This window comes from Ovis aries, chromosome 1 (assembly GCF_016772045.2).
Source record: "Ovis aries strain OAR_USU_Benz2616 breed Rambouillet chromosome 1, ARS-UI_Ramb_v3.0, whole genome shotgun sequence".
NCBI lineage: Eukaryota > Metazoa > Chordata > Mammalia > Artiodactyla > Bovidae > Ovis > Ovis aries.
This window is the reverse complement of record NC_056054.1, coordinates 176,202,744-176,212,463: the sequence shown is the minus strand read 5'-3', so window position 1 is coordinate 176,212,463 and position 9,720 is coordinate 176,202,744. Positions and strand designations below refer to the sequence as shown.

General features: G+C 37.3%; 1 non-coding gene across 1 annotated transcript; it reads right to left on the bottom strand.

The window, feature by feature from the left end:
- Positions 1 to 294: 294 nt before the first annotated feature.
- LOC114111083 (U6 spliceosomal RNA) lies at positions 295 to 397 on the bottom strand. The gene has a single exon (XR_003587214.1). It is a non-coding gene; the product is annotated as a U6 spliceosomal RNA (small nuclear RNA).
- Positions 398 to 9,720: the final 9,323 nt, after the last annotated feature.

Here is a 9,720-nt window from a genome sequence, read left to right as displayed (position 1 = left end):
AAATTTTAATAAAAAGAGTGTCAGTCAGTGCATATCATTGTTTACAAGTTTTTTTGTCCTTTTCCATTAGATTTTATTAGTAAAAGAATCACAATTAGGTCAGAAATAAACAGGTAAATTATTAATTACACGATTTGAGGTTTAGGATGAAAACTTGCAAAAATTATTTTGATATACAGCAAAGTTATACAACACACTAAAATCAACTGTTTAATATTTTTTGCCTTGTGTGAACTTCCCATAATGAAAAAGGAACAAACTTTTTAAGGATGGAATATACAATAAAAAAAATATATATATATGGAATGCTTCATGAATTTGCATGTCATCCTTATGCAGGGGCCATGCTAATCTTCTCTGTATCATTTCAATTTTAGTATACGTGCTGCTGAAGCCTTACAAGTTTTCAGTTCTCAAAATAAAACCTCTATAGTCACCTGGATTCATTCTATAAATATTTTATTTTTAAGATACATTTTCAGACTTAATAAAAACATCATTTTGCTTACTGTTATCATTATTATCCCTCAACTTGCCTGTTCCATTCACAAGCCCATGGTATTTGTATAGAAGCTGAGAAAGTATCCGTCTGTTGGTTTTTCTGACTTGGTTGACATTTGAGGTCTTTCTCATATTGCTAGTCTATAAGTATGTACAAGATGATACTGAGCTATCATACCAGGAGAAAGTCAGATTCATTTATCTTATTGCATAAAAAAACAGAGCAAAATTTCTTTTAGTTAAAGTTTGCCTAAAAATGCACAGTCATAATTTATTCCAAGGGAGATGGCCATTCAAGTATGAGTCTGACCCTACTATTACATTCTCAGCAGAAATAGACAAAATATAGTCCTAGGGTCTTAGCTGGCCACTGGGTGCCATGCAAAATAAACTCTCAATCATTATAAATTCATAGAAGATTTAAAATACTAATTGGAGCTTCCAAGAATATTTGAAGAAGAAAAATAAACATACTGGTGGGTGCAGACAAGGGCCAAATTTGTCCTCCTTTCCTTAAGGAAGGTTAAACTGCTACAGAACTATTTGACTTAACAAAAAATAATCTGGGGCTGAGCAAGTAGTTGCTTGCAGCTTATTTTTAGTCAAAGCATATCCCCTTGAAACACTAGGGTTGAAATGGAAATGTTGATGGACTATTTACCAGTTAGGCCCTGGTGAGAGCAGGGAAAACAAATGTAATCCATTTTTTTAACATGATGAAGTTATCATAATTAAGTAGTTGGTAAAGAAAGAAATCTATCAGGAGATTACATTTCCTTCTCTTTAATGAAATCTGATGGTCAAATAAATGGGTATCATGGAGTTCCGTCATTGTGTACATTAAAAGAACCCAGCCAGATAAGTCGCTGCTATAATTCTGGCCAGATCTTCCTAACGAGCAGACTTTTTTTTTTTTTTTTTTTTAATCCATTCCTGGCAGCTCTCTCAACTTGCTGCTTCATGCAGTCCTTACTCAGAAATATTTCCCATTTACATTAGATCTAGGGGGCAAGCTGATATGTGGTTTCTCTATTGCAAGGTAATTTTAACTCTTTGCTGCCTTTTCAAAAATACAGCAAATCCTAATGGGGACCTATGTTAAAGGAGATAAGATACCCCTAGAAAGAAGTGAGCAGCCCTGAGCCAATTTATTTGGATTCTGAATTTCCAAAATGATGGATTACATTCTCAAAGCTGCTGCAACCAACACATATTCCTTCTTCCATTGCAGCACAACCCAAGTAAAAAAGCTTCTTCTCCAGTTATTAATACTGTGTTAAATTCAAACTACAGCCAAGATGAAGGATTACTTTTAAAATGTGAGATTGATAGGACATTAGAATTCAATGTTTTTCAGTAATCTTCTATTGATATATATACTTTCTATCATTAAAAGAATGAGGGTTAATCAGGATGGGGAACACATATACACCCATGGATAATTCATGTCAATGTATGGCAAAACCCACTACAATATTGTAAAGTAATTAACCTCCAATTAAAATAAATTAATTTTTAAAAAGAATGGAGGTTAAAAAATATTTTATTTCTTATAAAAGTATCCCACATTTCTAAGAACAAAGAATATGACCATTTAGAGAGAGAATAAAGATTAATATTTATTTAATTTGACATAAAATATAATTTATAAATAAGATTATATGAAATGAAACAACATTTATGTTATGCTCAGTTCTTTTTACTCAATAATGCATGGGAAAATTCTGTCATCCATTGTTATTTTGATCTCCATGAAAACAACTGATCCAATATTCTAGATAATATAACTACTCCAATAAGCAAATCTACAGTTTAATACCAATGTATATTTACCCAGTTCTTATGGATGCTGCATGCTCAGTTATGTCCAACTCTCCGTGACCCCAGGGTTGTAGCCTGCCAGGGTCTTATGCCCATAGAATTTTCCAGGCAAGAATACTGGAATGGGCTGCCATTTCATTCTCCAGGGTAGCTTCCCAACCCAGGGATCAAGCCTGACTCTCTTTGGTCTCCTGCATTGGCAGGCAGATTATTTACTACTGTGCCACCTGGGAAATTCACTACTTATTGTTAAATCTGTAGGGCTTTTCTCCCCACATTATTTATATTGCAATGATAATAATTATAGCAAAATCTTTCTGCACATCCATAGTCATTTTCTGTGCTATTCCTAGCAATATGATTGTTGTGCTGGTGAGTACATATTGCAGGCTTTTGATATGCAATGGCAAACTTCCCTAGAGGCAATTAATTGCTGTGTTCACAACTTAGTTTGAATAATGTGGCTGACATGGTTAGTTGTCCTACAGAATCCATTAGCCTCAATGTTTTCTTTAGTAATAGAACCTTCCCCATTGAAGTGTAGCTTGGTTTTGGCTACCCAAGTAGGTAAATTGAGCAGTGGCCGCAGGACTGGAAGAAGTCAGTTTCCATTCCTCTCCCAAAGACAGGCAATGCCAAAGAATGTTCAAACTACCATAGAATTGCTCTCAGTTTACACACTAGCAATGTAATGCTCAAAATCCTTCAGGTTAGGCTTCAGCAGTACCTGAACCCAGAGCTTCCAGATGTACAAGGTGGGTTTAGAAAAGGCAGTGGAACCAGAGAACAAATTGCCAACATCTGTTGGATTATGGAGAAAGCAAGAGAATTCCAGAGGAACATCTACTTCTGCTTCATTGACTATGCTAAAGGCTTTGACTGTGTGGATCACAACAGACTGTGGGAAATTTTTTACGAGATGCGAATACCAGACCACCTTATCTGCTTCATGAGAAATCTGTATGCAGGTCAAGAAGCAACAGTTAGAACTGGACATGGAACAATGGACTGGTTCAAAATTGAGAAAGGAGTACGACAAGGCTGTATATTATCATCCTGCTTATTTAAATTACATACAGAGTACATCATGCAAAATGCCAAACTGAATGAATTGCAATCTGGAATCAAGACTGACAGGAGAAATATCAATAACCTCAGGCAGACAGATGATACCACCTTAATGGCAGAAAGCGAAGAGGAACTAATAAGCCTCTTGATGAGGATGAAAGAGGAGAACTGAAAAGCTGGCTTGAAACACCACATTCAAAAAACTGAGATCATGGCATCTGGTCCCATAACTTCATGGCAAATAGAAGGGGAAAAAGTGGAAGCATTGACAGGTCTATTTTTGGGGAGGGTCTCCAAAATCACTGTGGGCAGTGACTGTAGCCATGAAATTAAAAGATGCTTGCAGTTTGGAATAAAAGCTATGACAAACCTAGAAAGCATATTATAAAAGCAGAGACATCCCTTTGCTGACAAAGGTCTGTATAATAGAAGCTATGATTTTTCCAGTAGTCATGTATGGATGTGGGAGTTGGACCACAAAAAGGTGAGTGCCAAAGAATTGATGCCTTCAAATTGTGGTGCTGGAGAAGACTCAAGAGTCCCTTGGACTGCAAGGAGATCAAACCAGTCAGTCCTAAAGGAAATCAACCTTGAATAGTCATTGGAAGGACTGATGTGAACCTGAAGCTTCACTACTTTCGCCACTTGATGGCATATTGGAAGAGCTGACAATTGGAAAAGACCTTGATGCTGGGAAAGATTGAGGGCAGAAGGAGAAGGGGACGACAGAGAATGAGATGTTTGGATGGCATCACCAACTCAATGGACATGAATGTGAGCAAACTCTGGGTATGGTGAAGGACAGGGAAGCCTGGCGTACTGCAGTCTACACGATTGCAAAGAGTCAGACACAACTGAGCAATTGAACAACAACATTCACATAGGAGCTATAGTCTTATCCTTAGAATTAGATTGATCATATGATTTAAATCTGAAAGTGACAGGTACACCAAGTGATGTATGGAACTGCTGAGCCATGTCCCTAAAGGGAAGCTCCTTGTCCTCTGTGCCCACTTTTCTTCCTGCTAGGGCTCAGTTAGTTATGGGGAGCCATCACAGACCAAGAAGAATTGGTAATGAAGGAACAACAAGGGAGATGTACCCCGTGTTTCAGAGCCAGGTCATGGGACAGAATAGCCCTGCATCTCAGACATGTATGAGAGTGAAATAAACACTCTGTCTTGGCGTAAATCACTGTTAAATCAGCCCAACTAGTACCCTAAATAACATAACTACTCCAGTGGACAAACCTAAAATTTTTGGAAATTTGAAGCAGAATGGAAATGAGAAGGGGAACATAATGATCCATCTGTGAAAGCTGCTTATTTTCCTGAAAGCACATATTTGTGCCATTAGCTTTATAGTTGCCCTCCAGCAGGATACACTTTGTGCCTGTGGTTATAAGTGGTGCAGTGGTTGCTGAAGCCCAATATTTCAAAAATGAGGATTTACAGAAAATCTGCCCTGTGCTTGAGGTTGCAGGAGATTGCTATTCTACCTCCAGAGTTTCTCTCCTAATATCTCAGTTATGAAGTCTTTTGTTTGATAAAGTTTTAAAATCTAAAGTTGAATTATTCTGGCTACATGTTATTTAGACCATTCCATATTTCCACTTCTGGGTCATACCAATGAGACCATGTATAAAATACATGAAATAAGAAAAGTCACTCATCTATCTCCAGTTTTTGTCAAGAAGCCCTCCACTCTGATTTCAGCATGCCTGTCCAAAAGAGCACTGAAAGGAAGTTTTGATACTGTGGCCAATTTAACAAAATACAAACATCTTAATGGGCTTCAGTTAAAACATCCAGGTGATGTGCAATAATTGATCAGTTTTAGAAAATGTTGACCAGAGAAATAGCAATTCAAAAACTTAGTGAAAGAAAGACCCAACACTGAGATTTTTACTGGGAGTCACTATGCTTTTAAGGAAAAGTTACCCAATCTCAAGAAAAACAAGTAGCCCGAATTTAGGACAAATATTTGGAAGCATTTAAAATGAATCTATTGGAAACAATAACAGCATAAAGAAGAGGGATAGTTAGCTGAAAATTTTGCAAAATTACTATTATACTAATTTTTAAAAGAAATATTTCTAGTACTTATATATCAATGTGATAAATTGATTGTTTGCAAAGATGGCCACAACAATTGCTCTCATCTCTATTCTGTGCTTGTGTTCAAGGTGACTTTGGAATTCCTCCCATAAAGAAGTGGAGACTATTTTCCTTCTTTTAATAGGCTGGCCACATAACTTGCTTTAACATTTGAAAGGTTAATATAAGAGGATGTCCAGCCTCTGTTCTTGTTCTCTTAGAAATCAGATGCTATACAGGAAAGCTTGAGGTAGTCTGCTGGAACTGCCACACATTCTCACCAACAGCTCCAGCCAGTTGCCAATGAAGTAAGTGAAGCCCTCCAGGACCAACCAGCTGACCTGTTAACTGACTACAACAGCATGGCTGAATCCAGCTGAAACCATGACGAACAGAGATGAACTATGCCAGCTGAGCCCTGCCCATATTGCCAATCCCCAGTATCATGAACAAATAAGTGAGGGTTGTTTTAAAGCATTAAGTTTTTGAGTGGTAAAGTAGTCAGAAACAAATACCAGTTCTCGTGCATTGCAGGTAGATTCTTTACCTGCTGAGCCATCAGGGAGCCCCAAATAATTAATGAGTGTGGGTGCGTGCTCAGTCGTGTCAGACTCTGTGACCATATTGTCTGTAACCTGCCAGGCTCCTCTGTCCATGGGATTACCTAAGCATGGATACTGGAGTGGGATGCCATTTCCAGGGGATCTTCCCAACCCAGGGATTGAACTCACGTCTCTTATGTCTCCTGCATTGGCAGGCAAATTCTTTACTGCTAGTGCTACCTGGGAAGCCTCTAAATAATTAACACAGGTGACAAACTTTAAAATTAATTTATAATTCTTCTTAAGCCTCCTACCAAACAAATTAGGTAAGGGTATGAATTTACTTGAATGGAGATGTTTTACTGTTGCTTAGAGAAAAAGATCCTTACTGTATATTATCACCACCAATAAATATACTATTATTGCAGAGATAGACTAGATCCTTGCAGCATAAATTGGGAAGGTTTGACTTTAATTTGTGATAGATTTTTGCATGAACGACACTGTGTACAAGGCAGAGTTATTGGTCACCTCTTAATAAGTGGCTGCAAATATACATCAATGATGGAAAGCTTATTCTATAGATGAAGTCTGGTGCACATATTTTAAAAAAATGTAGTCCAGTTTATCTGAAGATAACTTAAACTTGCTTTGATCTACTGACTAATTAAACATTTTGTTCAATATAGCACAGTCATCCTTTGGGCCTGAAATTGTTTTGGTATGGCATTTAGACTCATTGATATTTTTACAGGATGATTTATGACTTATGAAGCCATTCATTTGTAATATCAAAGCCTAAATTAGAGTAAATTTGGCAGCTTTCCAGTTCAAAACTTGCTATATACAATGAAAAAGTCTTTAAGCCTGGAAAGTCATTAAACAAAAATAGCATCTGGTGGTCCGCACTGTATCCATAAAATTGAGTGAGTTAGTGAAAGTCACTCAGTCGTGTCTGACTCTGCAACCCCATGGACTATACATACCATAGAATTCCCCAGGCCAGAATATTGGAGTGGGTAGCCATTCCCTTCTCCAGGGGATCTTCCCAACCCAGGAAAGAACCCAGGTCTCCCACATTGCAGGCGGATTCTTAACCAGCTAAGCCACAAGGGAAGCCCCATCTGTAAGATTAGTGGGAAAATTTCTTCCTATAGAAGGAATCTATCAGGCAAACCTATTCATAGAAACAAAAATAACTCATGTCAATGTTCCTCATGTTATAGCTCCTTAAAAATGATATCATAGTATTTATTCCATACACTCTCTGCATATATTCGAGAGAGCTAAAAAAGGTAACATGTCAGGTGATCTTGCATGGCTGAAAAGAACAAAGGTTCAGAAACACTTTTTTGGAAAAATAATTGTTTTATTTGTATTTACACATACTCTATTGTTTGGTAAAAGAAAGTAATGTGAAAAAATGCTCATCACTTTCTCAGCTAATTTTGTTTGAATATAGTTATCTGTAAAGTGAATGTCTATAGTCCTGTTTCCCATTTATTTTAAAATTATGCAGGCTAGATTCTGTTGAAGTCATGCTTTAAATCATTCATCAAAAATAACTTTGAGATCTAAGTGGCTAATCAGGTTATCTCTATTTTATATTAATTTTCTATTTATTCTTTTGTGATATTCCTTTTTCTAACTTTTGAATTAACTTTAGATTTATAGAAAAATATTACAAATATTTCTTGTGTGATCTTCCCTAGATTTTCTATATTCTTAGTATTTTACCTGCACTTTTATCCACCTCTGTTTAAATACGATAAACGTAAATAGATAGATAAATAGAATAATTTACTGATCCAGTTCAAAGTCAGTTGCAGCTTTAATGTCCTTTCCCCATAAATACTTCAATGTACATTTTCTAAAAACATGACAATTCTTTTCATAATTGCAATAGTTAATTAAATTAGGAATTGCTCTCTTTCAATTTATTCTAAATTCATTTCTTTTCGAGTACTATATCTCTTCTTCAAGGAGTACTTGTCTGTTTCTCATTTTAAATTCAGAGTTTATACAGACCTCAGAGTTCATCAAGCATAAACTACTCTGTTTGAAGCAATTTACTTTAGTATTTTAAAGATTAACTTACAGCTTCATCAGAAATTTTAATTATAAATTAAATGATAAATTAATTACTTTATTTACAAAACAAATTAATTATAATGGCATACATTTTTTGAAGGCTCGCTGCATTTGAGGTACCTTGTATTTTACGTAACTTTGTTATTTAATCAGAATAGGAATATTTAACCAGTGCTTGTCATTTTGGTAATTATTATTTGGTAATAATTATGGTAATTATTAATATATCTATTTGAAGGAGGAGAAAATCTGAAACTTTAATAAGTTGTTACTTTATCAAGTAAGTTGAATAAGTTGTATTAGTTTCCCAGGGCTATTGTGAAAAATGGTCCAAAACTGGGTGGCTTCAAACAGAACTTTATTCCCTCATAGTTCTGAAAGCTGGAGATCTGAAGTCAAAGTGTCTGCAGACCCAAGCTGAAGACTCTAGGGGAAAATCTATTTAATGCCTTTCTCTTAAGTGGCTGAGGTTGCGAATCCTTGGCTTGAAGCCGCATCTCTCCAATATTTGACCCTGTCCTCACATGGCATTATTCTCTCTGTGTGTCTGTCTCTGTGTGTCTCTTTTCAAAAGAAGTCAGTCATATTGCACTGTATGTGTGCCAAGTCACTTCAGTTGTGTTTGACTCTTTGCAATCCCATGAACCCACCAGGCTTCTCTTTCCATGGCATTCTCGAGGCAAGATGCTGGAGTGGGTTGCCTGCCCTCCTCCAGGGGATCTTCTTAACCCAGGGGTAGAACTCCAATCTCTGAAGTTTCCTGTGTTGGCAGGTGGGTTCTTACCACTAGCCGCCAACTGTGAAGCCCATATTGCTTTAGGAATCACCCTAATAATTTCATCTTAATGACATCATCAGACATCCTAATCCCCAAAAAAGTTGTGCCCAACTCTTTGTGACCTCATTGACTATACAGTCCATGGACTTCTCCAAGTCAGAATACTAGAGTGGGTAGCCTTTCCTCTCTCCAGAGGGATCTCCCCAAACCAGGGATACAACCCAAGTATCCCGCATGGGTTACTAAGATCGTGGCATGTGGTCCCATCACTTCATGGAAAATAGATGGGGAAACAGTCAGTCAGTACAGTTCAGTCACTCAGTCGGGTCCAACTGTTTGCTACCCCATAAATTCCACATGCCAGGTCTCCCTGTCCATCACCAACTCCCGGAGTTCACTCAAACTCATGTCCTTTGACTCGATGATGCCATCCAGCCATCTCATCCTCTGTCATGCCCTTCTCCTTCTGCCCCCAATCCCTCCCAGCATCAGGGTCTTTTCCAATGATTCAGCTCTTCACATGAGGTGAGCAAAGTACAGGAGTTTCGGCTTTAGCATCAGTCCTTCCAATGAAATCCCAGGACTGATCTCCTTTAGGATGGACTGGTTGGATCTCCTTGAAGTCCAAGAGACTCTCAAGAGTCTTCTCCAACACTACAGTTCAAAAGCATCAATTCTTTGGTGCTCAGCTTTCTTCACAGTCCAATTCTCACATACGTACATGACCACTGGAAAAACCATAACCTTAACTAGACGGACCTTTGTTGGCAATGAAATGTCTCTTCTTTTCAATATGCTATCTAGGTTGGTCATAACTTCCTTC